The sequence below is a fragment of the Sus scrofa genome, chromosome 4 (assembly GCF_054392235.1).
Source record: "Sus scrofa isolate SSC_HxYL_T2T_F1_AM1 chromosome 4, Sscrofa_HxYL_maternal_Yorkshire_Landrace_v2.0, whole genome shotgun sequence".
Taxonomy (NCBI): Eukaryota; Metazoa; Chordata; class Mammalia; order Artiodactyla; family Suidae; genus Sus; species Sus scrofa.
In genome coordinates this window covers 134,408,837-134,423,462 of record NC_139386.1, presented here as the reverse complement: position 1 = coordinate 134,423,462, position 14,626 = coordinate 134,408,837, and the positions used below count along the sequence as shown (strand labels likewise).

General features: G+C 57.8%; 1 long non-coding RNA gene across 7 annotated transcripts; it reads left to right on the top strand.

Moving 5' to 3' along the window:
* The first annotated feature begins 4,295 nt into the window (after positions 1-4,295).
* Positions 4,296-14,027, top strand: LOC110260394 (uncharacterized). Of its 7 annotated transcripts, none has more exons than XR_014844912.1 (4): positions 4,296-4,490; positions 5,256-5,864; positions 6,320-6,582; positions 11,908-14,027. It is a non-coding gene; the product is annotated as an uncharacterized LOC110260394 (long non-coding RNA). The 7 variants fall into 7 exon arrangements; XR_014844914.1 differs by having other exon boundaries at positions 5,146-5,864; positions 11,406-14,027; XR_014844913.1 differs by having other exon boundaries at positions 4,986-5,864.
* The last annotated feature ends 599 nt before the right edge of the window (positions 14,028-14,626 follow it).

The window sequence follows — 14,626 nt, the reverse complement described above, 5'->3', positions numbered from 1 at the left end:
GACTGACTCAGCCAGTCCGAGGAAGACAGGGGAGCCCAGACTCTGGATTCTTGCTCACTAAACCCCGATGTCCTCTGCTCTGTCCCTGTCTCTGCACCTGCGCAAAGGCTCTGATGCAGATGAGCAGCCGCCATGGTTCTCAACGTGCAGTCTTGTCTCTGGACCGGTAAGAGCAGCATCGCCTGGGAACTGGCTGAAAGGCTAACGCTTAGGCCCGGACCTTCTGGGTAGGGCCGGCAGTCTGCGTGTGGACAAGTCCTGCGGGCGGCTTGACACAGACTAGAATTCAAGTTCTAGGGGACTGAAGCACCCGTCTAAAGACGAGAGGCCAAGCCCACCTTAGTTAACCCGTGTAAGGCCTCTCATGGCAGAGTCGTGAGCTAGGATGTGAGCCCAGGTCTGTCGGACTCCAGCATCTCCTGCTTTCTGTGTGGGGCTCCTTCCTGTTGCCTATCTTAGCTTCTCCAGTTTTCGTCAATTCCTTTCTGAAATGCCTTGGAGGGGAGAGGAGCGAAGGGCACTAAGAAAAGGTCTCTGGAGCTGACCTTCTGGAACGTGCACAGCACAGCCTCTGCCCCATCTGGTGAGTTTCCGCCTCCTGGTGAGAAGCACGAGAGGACCCCAGAACGGCCGTGAGAACGGTCACGGCCAGGGGTCTCGGAGGCCTCGCTCAGTGGGTTAAGGATCCGGCGTTGCCGTGAGCAGTGGTGTAGTCACAGATACAGCTCGGATCCCGAGTTGCTGAGTTGCTGTGGCTGTGGTGTAGGCCGGGGTCTACAGCTCAGATTCGACCCCTAGCCTGGGAACCTCCATATGCCACAGGTACCACCCTAAAAAGACAAAAGAAACCTTTTTTAAAAAGAAGTGGTCGTTTGTTGTTTTTGTTATGGTCTAAAGAGTAATCAGATTCCGTGTTTGGGAACCACTGCAGGTGTCTTGGGTCTGCCTTTCCATGTGCCTGGTAGCACGTGCAGGCCAGGCTGAATCCCGGTTCCCGGGGGAGCAGGGGATCTCTGGTCCTGGTAGGGACCGAGGTGGCAAGTGTGCCTTTGCCCCACAGCCGCCACCACGGCGGGAGGCTGTCGGGCCACTGTGGGGACACCGAAGGCACCAACCTCCCTGCCGTCGCCGCTTGGAGCAGACCTGGCCCCCAAGCAACGTGGAGACCCAGCAGACTCCTGCTGTCCCCTTGTGTCTGTGCCCCTCCCGGTCCCCGCTGCCCCAAGTGGCTTCCCTGCGCTCTCTGCTGAGCAGACCTCGGCCTTTCTGCCCAGAAGGGTTTGGCGGCAGTGGTGGTTCGTGGTTCAGAGCCTCTCAGGCTGCGCAGGCAGAGCTGGAAATCTGCAGCGGGTTCAAGGCCTGGAGCCGGAGGAACGATCTCTGCGTCTGGGCTCCGGCGCCCCGGGGGGCAAGGGGGCAGGGGGGCAGGTGAGAGGGAGCCCCCCCGCCGAGGGCTCGCTGATACATGGTACCAGCCGGGCACTCTCCAGAGCCTCAAATCTGCCCCCCTCCCCTGCATCACTCCCCTGTCCTCTTCGTGTTTAGGGCACATTGGCACCTGCCTGACAGAGCAGACTCCACCCCAGCAAGTCAGCCTCGGCCTCCCGTTCAGTCACTTTGGCCCCCGGAGTCCAGGTGGCCCGGGCCTCATGCCAAACCCACCACTGCTAATAGCCGTGCGATCAGAACGGCTTTTATGCTTAAATGTCCTTCCTTCCAGGAGCCCCAGGTCTTAACAGAGGCAAGAACTATGCTGCAGCCCCAAGAATAGAAGCGGAGGGAAAACACACACCTCCCCCAACTCTGCTCCTTCGCTGCCCGGCAGAGGAAGGGGACATGGCCGATCTGCCAACTCGGTGGACGGGGATGGGGGGCCGGGGGCACCTGAGGCTGCCGATGGCCCAGCCCACAGCCTTCGCTCCTCCGCTTTCTCTGGTTTGCCAGCTCCAAGACCTCGGAAGCCCACGGACTTGTGTCCTGGAAAAGGGGATGAAGCTCGTATGATTCTGTCTGCCTCTCGCGCCCCAGAGATGCTTCCGGCGCCCAGCTTGGTGTGTGCGGCTGAGGACAGACAAGGACGACGAGCCAGTGACACCCTTCAGCTCTGGCTGTCCCTTTCTCACCCGTTTGCTCTCTGTGGAGGAGACAGGACCGTCTAACACGAGACGTGATCTTCTGGTTCGTATTCTTCATGCTGATGATAGAATTGTCTTCCAGAGACTCTGCCGCTGCGGGAAGGAGTTTCAGCTCCTTTAAAGGAGCATTCAAGACCTTCTTTTTAAATTTTAACTTTAATGGCATCCCCCTGGCAGTTCCCCAGCCAGGGGTTGATCCAAGCTGCACCTGCGACAGTGCCGGGTCCTTTAACCCACTGGGCCGGGCGTGGGATCGAACCCGAGCCTCAGCTGTGACCTGAGCTGTGCTCTAGTTGGATTCTTAGGCCACTGCGCCATGGGGGGAGCTCTGCATTCAAGTCCTCCTTGAGTGTCCCTGTGTCCGGCCCCACGAGCCCACCAGACGGGTTCGGATCTTTCCATGCCCCTGGCCGGTGTGTCGCCCAGTTCTCTACGGAAACGCTTCTCATCATTTGAGGCCTGGATCAAAGGGCCCTTTTCTGGGACAGTTTCCTTAACCCCGAAGGTCAGAATCTATTGCTCCTGCCACTGTACCCACAAAACCCACTGCTTGTGTCCATGCTCCAGGACAGTGATGGGTGACACACGTGCTTGGGAGTGAGACAGACTCGAATTCAAGTCCTGGCTCTGTCACCTACCGGCCACATGACTTTTGGAAGCTCTGTTTCCTTTACGACAAAAAGTCAAGCCGAAGCCCACCTTACTTTTCCACGCGGTGAGGACCGAGCGAGGTCCTAGCTACAAAATACAGGAGCAAACCGTGAGCGCAGGCTGGAGGCTTGGCCGTGTTCGCACGTTGCCATCTAGGCGCTGTCCCCTGGCCCGTGCCCAGTGGGGAGGCAGCTCAGGGCGGGCCTTGCGCCCCCCTGGAATGTGCCCCTTCCTGCGTCCACACACGGTGGCTCTACGCACTTCAGACACGTGTGCAAAGCACTTCCGTCCTCAGCTTCTCTCTGAACAGTAGTGACAGGGAGTGGCCAGAAGAACCTTCTGGGCTCTAAAGAAAACCTTGCAAGCACATCCCCTGGGACAGAGCTGGCTGTTAACTGGAAAACAAGTGGTTCTCAGCTGAGCAGCTTTCACCTTTCATGGACCCCCGGCAACGCAGTGGCAGGGGGGACGGAGTTACCCCTCCTTTGTGGATCACACTGACTGCCCCAAACTCCTTTGGAGGAATGTTGGAAGATGAATGCGAGACTCCAGCCGACAGCTGTCTGAGATCTTGCGTAAAAGAGACCCTGGACATACAGGCTACAGGTGTGCCTGCTTTAGTTTGCGAGCTGGGGATTTTACGAAAATCTGCACCTACCAAGCAGACAAACGAAGGGGTGAAAATTAGCATAATTAGCATCACAAACAGCCTCTTGGCTTGACGAGAAGATTCACGGCAGGATCCCTCTAAATAGCCAGCTCCCCTAGTGCATTTAAAATATGACTCAATTTATCAAGAATTTGATGTACGTGTGTCAGGATCGCGTCTGGTACAGGAGGGGAGGCACATATGTTTTTTATAACAAAGACTGATAACTGTGGGGTTTTAAAAATATAAAACATTTTTTCTTCTCATGATCTTTAATCCCGCAGTTAACACCTCCGCTGCTAGGAGGCGGCTCTGCCAGCTGCAGGTGCGGCTGTGGACGTGGGCAGCCTCGGAGTGCACCCCACGGGCAAGCGGGCAGGCGGGGAGGGTTCTGCTCAGCTCCGGCGCCGGAAATGGAGAAAAAGCTGGCTGGCATCTCCTTTGAATGCACCATACTATTCCCAATTGGGTTAAAGCTTTTCCGACTCCCTATAAGATTAAAAATCACCAAGCAGTGGAGCTCTAATGTGTGGAGAAGCAAAAAGCAGCTTTATCCAGAAGAAGGACCCTGTAGAACGATGCAGGAGCCAGTGCATACGAGTGAGCTTGTGGTTTACGTCTCCTCTGTAGGAGTATTTTGGTCTGGTGTGTGTCTGTGTGTGTGTGCTCGTGCCAGCGGATGCTTGGCAGAGTGGAGGAAAGTGTGCAGTCAGAATGACAGCCCCCCAGAGCCGCCCATATCCTCATCCCCGGTGCCTGGGCATGGGGCACGCTACACAGCAAGGCACCATTAAGGCAGCAGATGGAATTAAGTTTGCTGATCAGCTGACCTTAAATCAGGAGGTTAACCAGGGGCCCGGGGTCCGCACGCAGCTTCTCACAAGACGGGAGAGGAAGAGAAATCAGTGCCAGGTGATGCAATGTGAGACGGCTGAAGGCCTCGCCATTTCTGGCTTCAGAGTTGGAAGGAACACGAGCAGCCTCTAGAAGCTGAGACCAGGGTGAGATGGATTCCAGAAAGGACACCTCGCCGCAGCCTGCTGCCCCCGAGAAATGTAAGACGCTAAGTGTGTTGTTGGCATATAGGGCACCACATTTGCGGGAAGTGTTGCAGCGGCCCAGAAAAGTGATACAAGGGTGGGGTCGGGTGGGGTGGGGGGGGCCAGGCTGGGCAGTGAATCCGACCCTGGCAGTGACCCTAGCTGCTGCAGTCAGATGCCTAATCCACTGCGCCACAGCGGGAACTCCAGAGAGAAAATTTCTTTCGAAAGAGTTTTCTGTGTTTGGTGGCACTGCTTCCCTCACCAGCAGGGCAGGGAGCATGTTTCTCGAGGACCCGAGGGTCCCATGGAGCTGTCTTCCAGGTCCGGGAGGACCTTCTGGAAGGGCGGCGAGTCAGTGGGGGATGGCCTGCCGAACCCCCGAGGCAGGAGGCAGGGCGAGCGTCGGGCAGAGCCAAACCAGGGCCTGGGTGAGCGGGACCTCAGACCCGCCCCGGCTGCTGGGGAGTTCCCAGAGCCGAGCCCCTCTGTCTGCTTCTGCTTTCCAAGCGTCCAGCCTCCGAGGACTCACACGCAGACTCACACACCGGCCCCAGGGTAGAAGTGACTTGGCATTTTCCGTTGTCACATGGAACCGGACGTGTTAGTTCCTGAGCTGGGTCTGTGCCTGTGATTAGAGTGACCAGACACTTAATTATCTCCACCCAAGGGAGAAGCTCGAGGGCGCCTGCGATTTCACAGAGGTGGCCTAAGGGGGCAGCTGGGCGGGACAAATACAAGGATTGTCTAAAGATGCCCTTCGTTTCCTGCTTATTGAAGACACCCCGATGCTATTCCCACGTCCTTCTCATCGTTTTGACTTCTGGCTCCACGGACCCGCAGGGAACTGAACGCTCTTCAACCAGAGCGTCCGTCGCCATCGCTGTTCCAGCTCCTCCTGGGTCAGCTGCTCCGGGAAAGGCCCGGGAATTGCTCCCCGCTGCTGATTTAAGGCCTCGACCAGAGGCCGAAGCCGCCGAATGTCCTCAGAAAGGCCTCGAGAGGAAGGAGCGAGGAAAACAACCAACCACCAAAGAGCAGCTCTTCCTGCAGCGTGGCCTGCATCTCCCCTTATTGTGACAGATTCCAGAGGGCGTCCAGACACCCCACTGGAGTCCCTGCGGCTGCAAGGCTGTGTGCGGACTGGGAGCCTCGCCAAGGTGCCAGCACTGGTCCTGAACGCGGCCCACGGCCCCTCTGCCCCCCACCTCCCGGAGCTCAGCCTCCTGCTGACGGGGAGACCCTGTGAACGCCTGGCAGGCCAATGCGAGCTCTGCACACGGATGGCGGCGGCGTCAAACATCACGTCTTGCAAGAGATCAAAGGGAATGAAGTTGGAGAGATGCTCAGATCACAGCGCGCCCTTAGCTGTCGGCGGAGGTGTGCCAGGTAACGGGGAGAACCAACAAGTGGCTGGGATGGTGGCCCCAGAGGCTCTTCAAAGGGACAAATACAGCTGTCAAACCACTGCCAGAAGCCCTTGGGAGGCCTCACACAACCCTCGCAGACTTTCGCAAAAACGTCCCTTCATGCGATTGGCTGCAAAGGAAAATACCGACGCGCAGGATGCAGTGCTATTGTACAAACAGTTTGAGTTTTCTTCTCTAAAATAAATGGCTCCTTTTTTTCAGTCGAAAAATGTGTATTTGTAATTATAACTGAAATTGTGTTGAATATAAGATTTTTGAAAAGCTTCATTTCGTAATTTTGAGTTTTCACGTTCAAGGCCCCATCAAACTGTTTCTCCTCTCCCGTTGATTATAAAATTGTCTCTCGAGTCGCCCCTCGTCAGCGGCTGTTCCGGAGTTACTCTGTAACCAGACTTTCTTCTTCTCACGCCCCAGGCTGAAGTTCCTTCTTTGCCAAGGGAGAGCTTGGCCAAGGTCACAAGCGGAGAGGCCTTGACTGACAGCCGTGGGACCCAGAGCGGCTCACTGGGGACCCAGAAGGAGGGACATCTCTGCCCAAAGGGCAAATCCCAGCTTCCGCCTGAGGGACAAAGGAGACGAGGTTCTCTTCAGCTTTGAGCGGCCACTTAGTCCCCAGCTGGAGTCACCAACGTGCAGAAGCCCCCCAAACCCTGCCTAGGACATCCCACCGCGAGACGGTAGGTGGCACGCGCGCACGCACACACACACAGTGTATCTCCTGTATTTTTTTGTTGCTGTTCTTTGCAATTTCTTGGCCTGGAAGCCAAACTCCTGCCCTGTTCAGTGAAGCACTAGGCACTGGTGGTCCCTGGGGGAGCCCCGTCTGGTGCCCCAGCCCCCGGCCCCTGCCCAGCCATGGCCACAGGGCCTCTGTGGGCAGAAGGAAGATTCTGCCCAGGCAAGTGAGGGAAAGAGAGGCCCCGCTCCTCAGCGAGGCTGCCAGCCCGCCGCCCACTGCACACCTGCCCGGTGGCGGGGTGTCCCCAGGGCCCTCCCAGCCTTTGCTGGGGGTGGGGCGGGGGGCGGGGTCTCTGGTCGCTGGGCCCCGCCTCCTCCATCAGTTGCTCCGAGGCTGGGTGGCCCAGACAGAAACCTGCGGGTTCAGCAGGCCGAGCCCTTCTCCAGCTGGGGCCCGGCCCTCTGGCACCCCGTCCCCACCACCCCAGCCCCGGCCTGGGGACCACCAGCCGGTCGCCTCTCATCCTCGGGATGGAGGGAGGCGGGGGCCTCGACCGCCCCTAGAGGCCAGGCCGTGTCCTGCAAGGCCGATGGGCACCACGGCCCCAGCTCTGACCAACCTGGGGACCTCGCCCCAGAGGCGGCGGCGGGCAGCTGGGGGCGCAGCTCAAGTGGCAAGAAGCGAACCTCTTGTTTAAACCAAAGCCACATCCATTTCAAATGCCATGCTGCTTGGTGGCGGACGAGTTCGGTGCCCGCTGGAGAGTTCTCTCTCCCTGCGGATGGTGTCTCTACCTGCGGCCGCAGCGGCACGAGGGGCAGAGCCTGGCAGGGAGGGGAGAGGGGCCACCGCCGCAGGTGGCCTGTGCGTCTGTCCCAGCCTCGCACGTCTGCACCAGCCCGCGGCTCGGTCACCCACGGAGGTTGGCAGCTGCACCGGCTCGCTCACATGGCAAGTCCTATACAGAACCGGAGTCCCGCCCTGCTCCCGGTTAAGAATCCAGCTGCAGTGGCTGGGGTCACCGCAGGGGTGCAGGTTCAATCCCGGGCCCCTCGCAGTGAGTTAAAGGATCCGGCGTGACTGCACCTGTGGCTCTGATTCAACCCCTGGCTGGGGAACTCCAATATGATGTGAGTGGGGCTCTAAAAAAAAAAAATCTGTACGGATCTCTACTCCTGCCTCTTTTGAGGACCTGGGGGGAATCTGCTCCCTCCTGTTCGGCTCCCGAGCTGTGGGGACTCCGGGGCTGTGACAGGCCACTCCATCTGGAGGCTCCAGGAACTATGTCCACGCTGCTGCTCCTGCCCTCCCCGAGGGCCTGTCCCCTGAGATGCTCTGACCTTGGGGGCAGGGAGGCAGGCACGGTGTCCTGCGCCCCTCCACCCCGGACCCTCTCTGGTCTCCCCGCTCCCCTCTGTCCTCCCAGAGGCAGGACCCTCGTCAGAGCCTCCTTGTTCTCCTTCTGCTCTTGTTCCCCGTCCAGTCTGGGGACTTGATTTCACCTCAGGGCGGGGCCACTGGATCTCTTATGTCTTCACTTTGGAGTCTTAAAATGGAAACATTTAGAAATCGGGCGCCCTGGTCCCACTGGGCTGCCTTCCTTCAAAACAGAAATGCCTCCCGGGTCACTGCCACAGGTGGGAGAGTCGCCAAGCCAGGGAGGTTCTATCAACACACTGTCCACCTGCACAGCCAATGACAAGCCCGCTGGTCGGGCGAGGACAGACCCGGCCGGGAAAGGCAGAGCCTGTTCTCCGCAAACACGCAGCTCTCGGCTGCAAAGCTTAGCTGGTTCCATTGCGTTGCTGGTTGAAACACGTAGGATCTCTCCTTGGCTAAACGAAAAAGTAGATGTTTTCTCCTTCACGTGAACCGGTCCCTTGGCAGTTTCATCTCTGTGAATGTTCTTTTGGAAAAGAATCTCGGCTTGTTTGTTCAACATACAAATCTCTTAAAACCCGTGCGCTTAAATGCCTGTGGTTGTGTGGGATATTTTACCCGTGTCAGGGATGAGCAGAGTTGAAGGCATCTGGGGTCAGTCTGCTTTCTTTAAATCTTCTCCAAACATTGTAGGTTTGGCAAAACCTGCATTGCCTTTTGCCAAACCCCTGTGCCTGTAATTTGTAAACCCCTGTGTATTTTCAGGGAAGTGTAGTCCATATGTTTCTGGTTGATTTACACTTAACTCATTGAAACATTGTTTGGCTCATGTTATTTGATGTCCAAAGGGCCTCAGAGTCTGTTCACGTCTGTCTAAGCCGCCTTGCCCCCCACCCCCGAGACTCTGGAAGATCTGTTTTGCCCAGAGGAACCCAAGCGGAAACGGCAGTGCCCCTCCCCCCCCTCCACGTTTGGATCACACTGGGGCTGCCTCTGAAAAACAGATCCGAGGGCGCTACATGGGGCTTTGAGGTTGCCCAGACACCCTACACTGCACTTCCCCAAAAGCAAGCAGAGCCCAGGAGTTCCCGTTGTGCTCGGCAGGTTAAGGACCAGACGTTGTCTCTGTGAGGATGCAGGTTTGAGCCCTGGCCTTGCTCAGTGGGTTAAGGATCCAGCGTTGCCACAAGCTGCGCTGAAGGTTGCAGATGTGGCTGGGATCCAGGGTTATGGCAGCTGAAGCTCCGATTTGACCCCTGGCCTGGGAACTTCCATATGCTGCAGGGGCGGCTGTAAAAAGAAAAAACTTAAAAATTAAAAAAAGAAAAAAGCAGTCAGAGCCCAGAGCTTCCCCCCGCCAGGGGGACCTTGCTCGATAACAGCAGCACAGAGGCCGGCGCCCAGCCTGGCCCGTCCCCAAGGGCAGTGGCACTCAACAGCCCCCAGCCAACACCCCATCTCCAGGGGCCCTTCCGTTAGGACATGTCCCTTGCAGCATCACCCGGAGGAACAGAACACAGCGAGTAACAGCTATCAGCTCTCTTGCTGGATCTGTGATGATCTTATAGAGCAAGACTGTGGTTTTAAAACAAAATAAACCAATCCTCAGCTAGTGTCCCACGTCACTGAGCCTTAATTTTAGATGGTCTGCGTTCACTTTGCAAATGAATCCAAAAATTACCAAGCCACAAGCATTTAAAGCAACGCTCCCCACGGCAGAAGGAGAACCCTGGCAGAAGGAATGAGGCCGGCCCGTCTGCTCTGGGTGGTGGACGTGGGGTGAGGGTGTTGCTGGAATTTAGACGGCACCCCACGGCTTGGAAACAATCGGAAATGAGGACTAGTGCAACTTTATGATTCATCAGGCGGGAAATGGCGTTTTATTTTGGAGGAAGCGCCTTAATGGGCATCCGGTCATGTTCTGTAAAGCCTCTTTGGAATGAAGACAATTGAGAAGAGGAGGAACCGGGTGGCTCCATAACATGCTGTGATGGGGGTTCCCACAGTGGCTCAGCGGTTACGGACCTGACTAGTATCCATGAGGATGCAGGTTCGATCCCTGGCCTTGCTCAGTGGGTTAAGGATCCAGCGTTGCTGTGAGCGGCGGTGTAGGTCACAGACGCGGCTTAGATCCTGTGTTGCTGTGGCTGTGGTGTAGGCCGGCAGCTGCAGCTCTGATTCGAACCCCAGCCTGGGAACCTCCATATGGTGCAGGTGTGGCCCTAAAAAGGGGGGAAAAAATACCGTGACAGGCTGTCCCCTCTACGTGCAGAGCGGCACCTGACTCGGAGGCCAGCCTGAGATGTTCCTGTTTCTTGTTGGACCCTGACAGGTGCTGGGGGTTTAGGTTCAAGGTGCAGTGGCCGGGGCAGAGCGTTTAACTGGGAGAAGTTAGCTGATCTGAAACGTGGGGCAGGTTAGAGGCTAAGGACAAAGAGAGCTCAGACTTTCTGTTTAAGGGTTGAAGTTTTCTGCTCCTCTTTTGTGCTGTTTTTAGGCTTTCAGAAACCTTATCATTGCTGTAGCTTGACCTCGATTGTGTGCTGGTGAAGGGGCACCGGTGTTCATGCTCTGGGATGTGCAGGGGCTGAGAGGGAAGGGAACACAGTCCAGGACGACATGACAGGCGACAAAGGGGCCTGAGCCCTAGGACGCGGGCACATGTCTGGGCATTCTCGGGAACACCTGGGGTGGGAGGCCCGCGGCTCCTGGCATGGGTGCTGAGTTAAGGGCAGGGTCCGCTCGGAGGCAGGCATCTGGGCTCTGAAATCAGCACCTTCAGGCCATGGCTTGGGAGCCTGGAGATGTTTCTCAGAACAGGTGTACACACACTTGCACCCCCTTGCTCCCTCAGGGGACCTCCTGCCCACCTGCCCTCAGAAGCGAGTGCCCTGCACGCTGGGGTGAGCTGGCCCCACGGACGAGGGCACAGAGGATGACAGGGGTGGGTTTGGGCTGAGGGGGGTGAAGCGGAGGGTATGGCTTGAAGGAAGACCGGCCGAGGCTCCTTGTTTAAAGTATAGTACTACGAAGCTAGAATCCGAGTTATTTTGCTTGGAGTTTCGTTTCCACACCAGCAACCTGTCTGTGGCTGTCGGCCCGAGGAATCGTTGCCTTGGGCTCCTCCTCAACCTGTGCTGGGGGGGTGCCCGGGGCTTCTCCCTAGAACCTTGACCCCCTTCCAACCCCCTTGTTATACGTCATCTAACCTGAAGGAGGCGTCATCTAACCTGAAGGAGGCGCCTTGGGCCGGATGGTCCCTGCAGGTGCTACGGTTGGGGGGAGGTGCCGGGCATGGCCAGGGACCTGGGGAGGGACCTCCTGCTCTGGACTGTGGTCAGATGCGGGGGGGGGGTGGGGGGCACACTCTTCATACCCATTGCTATTGCCTCGATTCTTCTGGAGAAAAACTGATTGTCACTCATTGTCACCTGGACCCAGCTCCTTGCACCAACTTTGTCCTGCCACCGGCGAAATGAAGTTTCGAAGATCTCGGAGGTAACGCCGGGCCTTGAAAGGCCATCTGCGCCGCTGGCCCAGAACCCGGCAGAGCTTCGAAAGGCATTGAGAGTGGGGGCCGAGGAAGCTGGATGTTTAAGCCGCTTTCCTAGTGGCTTGGCTTTGTCGGCAGGTGGGGGTTTGCGGTCCCCTTGCCCAGCCCTCCCCTGTCCCCAGCAAGAGTTCCGATCTGTGACTCCAGGCAGATGTCAGGCCAGAGGAAGCCACCAAACAAGGCTTGGCTCCCCCACCCCGGGGGGGCCTTCCGGAGTGGGAGGCGCTCTCACTGCCGAGTTCCCCGGCACATTCTGCGCTAATGGCTCCGAAGAGCCGGACGAGCTCTCAATGACCGGCCAGGTTCCTCCATCCGGGTTGCCCGGCCCGGCCTCCCCTTCTGGGGCCGAGCTGGTCCTCCAGGCGCCGCTCTGCCTTCTTCTTCCCACAGGTCCTCGCTCTGCAGGGGCTTCTTTTCCTTCCCGTCTATACCTGCTTCTCAAGGACGGTTCGGGAAACGGATGCTCCGTGGTTGCTTGTGGCCAACAGCTGAAGTTTCCAGTCGGGAGTAAAATGTCCACATCTGGGGAAAAAGAAATCACTTCACAGATTTAGAAAGAGGTCATTCTGATCTCCAGGGCAAATCAAAGTGTTTTATAACCTTCCACAAAAGCTTACGCCTTGCTTACATTTTTATTATGAATTATTAATTAGATCAAGGAAGCACCGAGGCCTAAACTTTGGCTTCAATTCACTCCAGATTGAGACACAAACCGAAGGTGGCGGGAAACACTGGAGGGACCTTTCATGCCAGCAGCGCCGCCCAGTGCCCACCCGCCCAAGGCGCCAACCAGCCACGCGAGGGGCCCCTTCCCTCTCCCCAGGGCACCGCGTGGGGATCTCGGGCGGGGACCCCCAATGCACACGCAGTTCATTTCATGAGCGGCTGTGGCCGAGCAGCAAGGCAGCCCCGCGGCTTGAGGCCTGAGGCGGGTTCGGGGGAGCGGGTCCCTGTGCTCATGTGTGAGCGATGCCCTTGGCCAGGGCCCGGGACACAGTTGTTCCGGCTGCAGGGGGCGGGGGGGCGACACAGAACCTGCTCACGTCCTCCCCGTCGAGCCCCCGCCGCTGCCGGGGGGCTGCGCCCCTGGGGGAAGGGGCGTCTTCTGTGCTGGTCAAGGCTGCTTGGAGGCAGGTGCTGTCCGCAGGGCTGGAGGGTGGGCCTGCCTTCCGCCAGAAGGGGCCGGTTTTCTTAGGAAACAGACGGTGCTGTGGGCACCTGGTGGCCTACAAGTCGCCCAGTAGATGCTAGTGATGCAAATGTGAGCAAGACCATCTTTGACGAGCTCCCTGGAACGTGGGAAGAGAAAACCCAGAGAGCACACAACACACTGGTGACCCATGAGGTCTAAGACGTCTAGGCAACCAGCCGAATGGGGCCGGAGAGAACCAGCCGGGGAGCTTCCTCGAGGAGGCCGTCTCATGGGGCCCGGGAAGTGCATGGGCGCCGAGAAGGAGGGTGTGCAGAGGGGAGTGGAAGACGCTACCAGGGAACAGCAGCACGGAGCCACAGGACCAAGAGGGGTCTGCTTAACCAGAAGAAAGGGACGCCCTCGGAGAAGGCAGGGAGACCCCACGGAGGCCCCCCACCAAGGGGGGCCGCACTTCAAGGCGTTTTCAAATACAAAAGCAGAGGCCAAGACTGGAGGGCCTGGGAGGGATGCCCGGTCCCCACACTGGGCAGGCCCCTGATGGGCCCCACACTAGGTCCCGCCCCCATTTCCTCCCACCCATCCCGTTTCCAACTTGCAAACAGGGCTGAGTCCCACTGTGTGCCTTTTCCAGCACTCAAAGAACGAACACAAACCAGACGTAAGGGGTGGCTCTTCGGCAATGGGCAGCCCTCAGGGTTCTGTGTCCCCACCTCTGAGCTGGCTTCTGCAAGCCTTCGGGGCTGTGCTCAGCAAGCAGCTGGCCTCCCAGGATCCATCCCTCCAGGGCAGGGGAGGGTGGGAAGGAGGCTCCCAGTGTCCAGAAGCAGAAGCGGCCGTTCGCTGGTGGCCTTTAGGGGTTCACCCTCCCTCTGGGTATCCAGGCTCCAGCCATGCACAGAGTCTGTAGAGACAGACTCGGCTTTTATTTACACTGAACTCAGAGCTCAAGAAGCGGCCTGTGGACCGCACTGCTTCCTAGCATGACATCCTGTTCATTAGGGAGCCTGTAAAGACAAGAGAAATGGTAGAAAGAACCCAGAGATGCTGCTTCCTGCCTCAGACCTGCCGTGGATCACGGCTCAGAGGCGGGCAGAGGCCAGAGCTCCGGGGACCGCGCGCTGGCCCCCAAGGTCAGGAGAGCGGCCTCCTTAGAGGGCAGATCCTGGCTGCCTTGCGTGGCTTTGGTGTGAGGCTGGAAAGAGAGGGGGCTGGCAAGCTGCGAGGCTGGCCGGGAGGGTGGGTGGCAGCTTAGCCTTTGCTGGCATCTGCTTTTGGAACCCTCTGTACTGAGTGCGTCATCAGAATGTGGCATCCACTCACTTAACCAGCACCTAATAAACGCTTATTGTGAAGCCTGTGCAGTGGGGGACGAGTGTGTCACCACAGAGGAAGGACCGCAACGCTCTGGGACTGTTCTTTCCAGAAAAATGCGGCACAGTTGTCCCCGCTGGGGACACCAATGCTGTGAACACCCAAATCCTCGGAGGCTCGAGTCTCGTAAGTGGGGTAGGACTCGCATATAACCTACACCCATCCTCCCGGGTACTTGAAATCATCTCGAGGTTACTTACGGTACCTGGTACCACCAAGTAAACGCTGTGTAAGTGGTTGCTGGAGTGCAGCAAAGTCAAGCTTTGCTTTTCAGAACTTTCTGGAATGTTTTTTTTCCTGAATGTCTTTGATCCTTGGTTGGTTGACTCCTTGGATGCAGAGGGCCTGTCCTCTGCTGCGACCGCAGGGAAAACAAGGAGCAAGATTAGGGAGAAAAGCCTCTTTGGGAAACAAAATCTTCGCCCTGGTAAAAGTGCTTTTCTGGAATACTGCTCACTTATGGGTCCCCGGAAGGTTGTTGTTTAGGGGCCTGAGGGTGGCGGGATGTGGCCAGGGGACGAGAGGAATGCGGGGCAATGGAGGACTTTAGGCTGAGAAGGGGCCTGCGGGGGAGACGCTACTCCA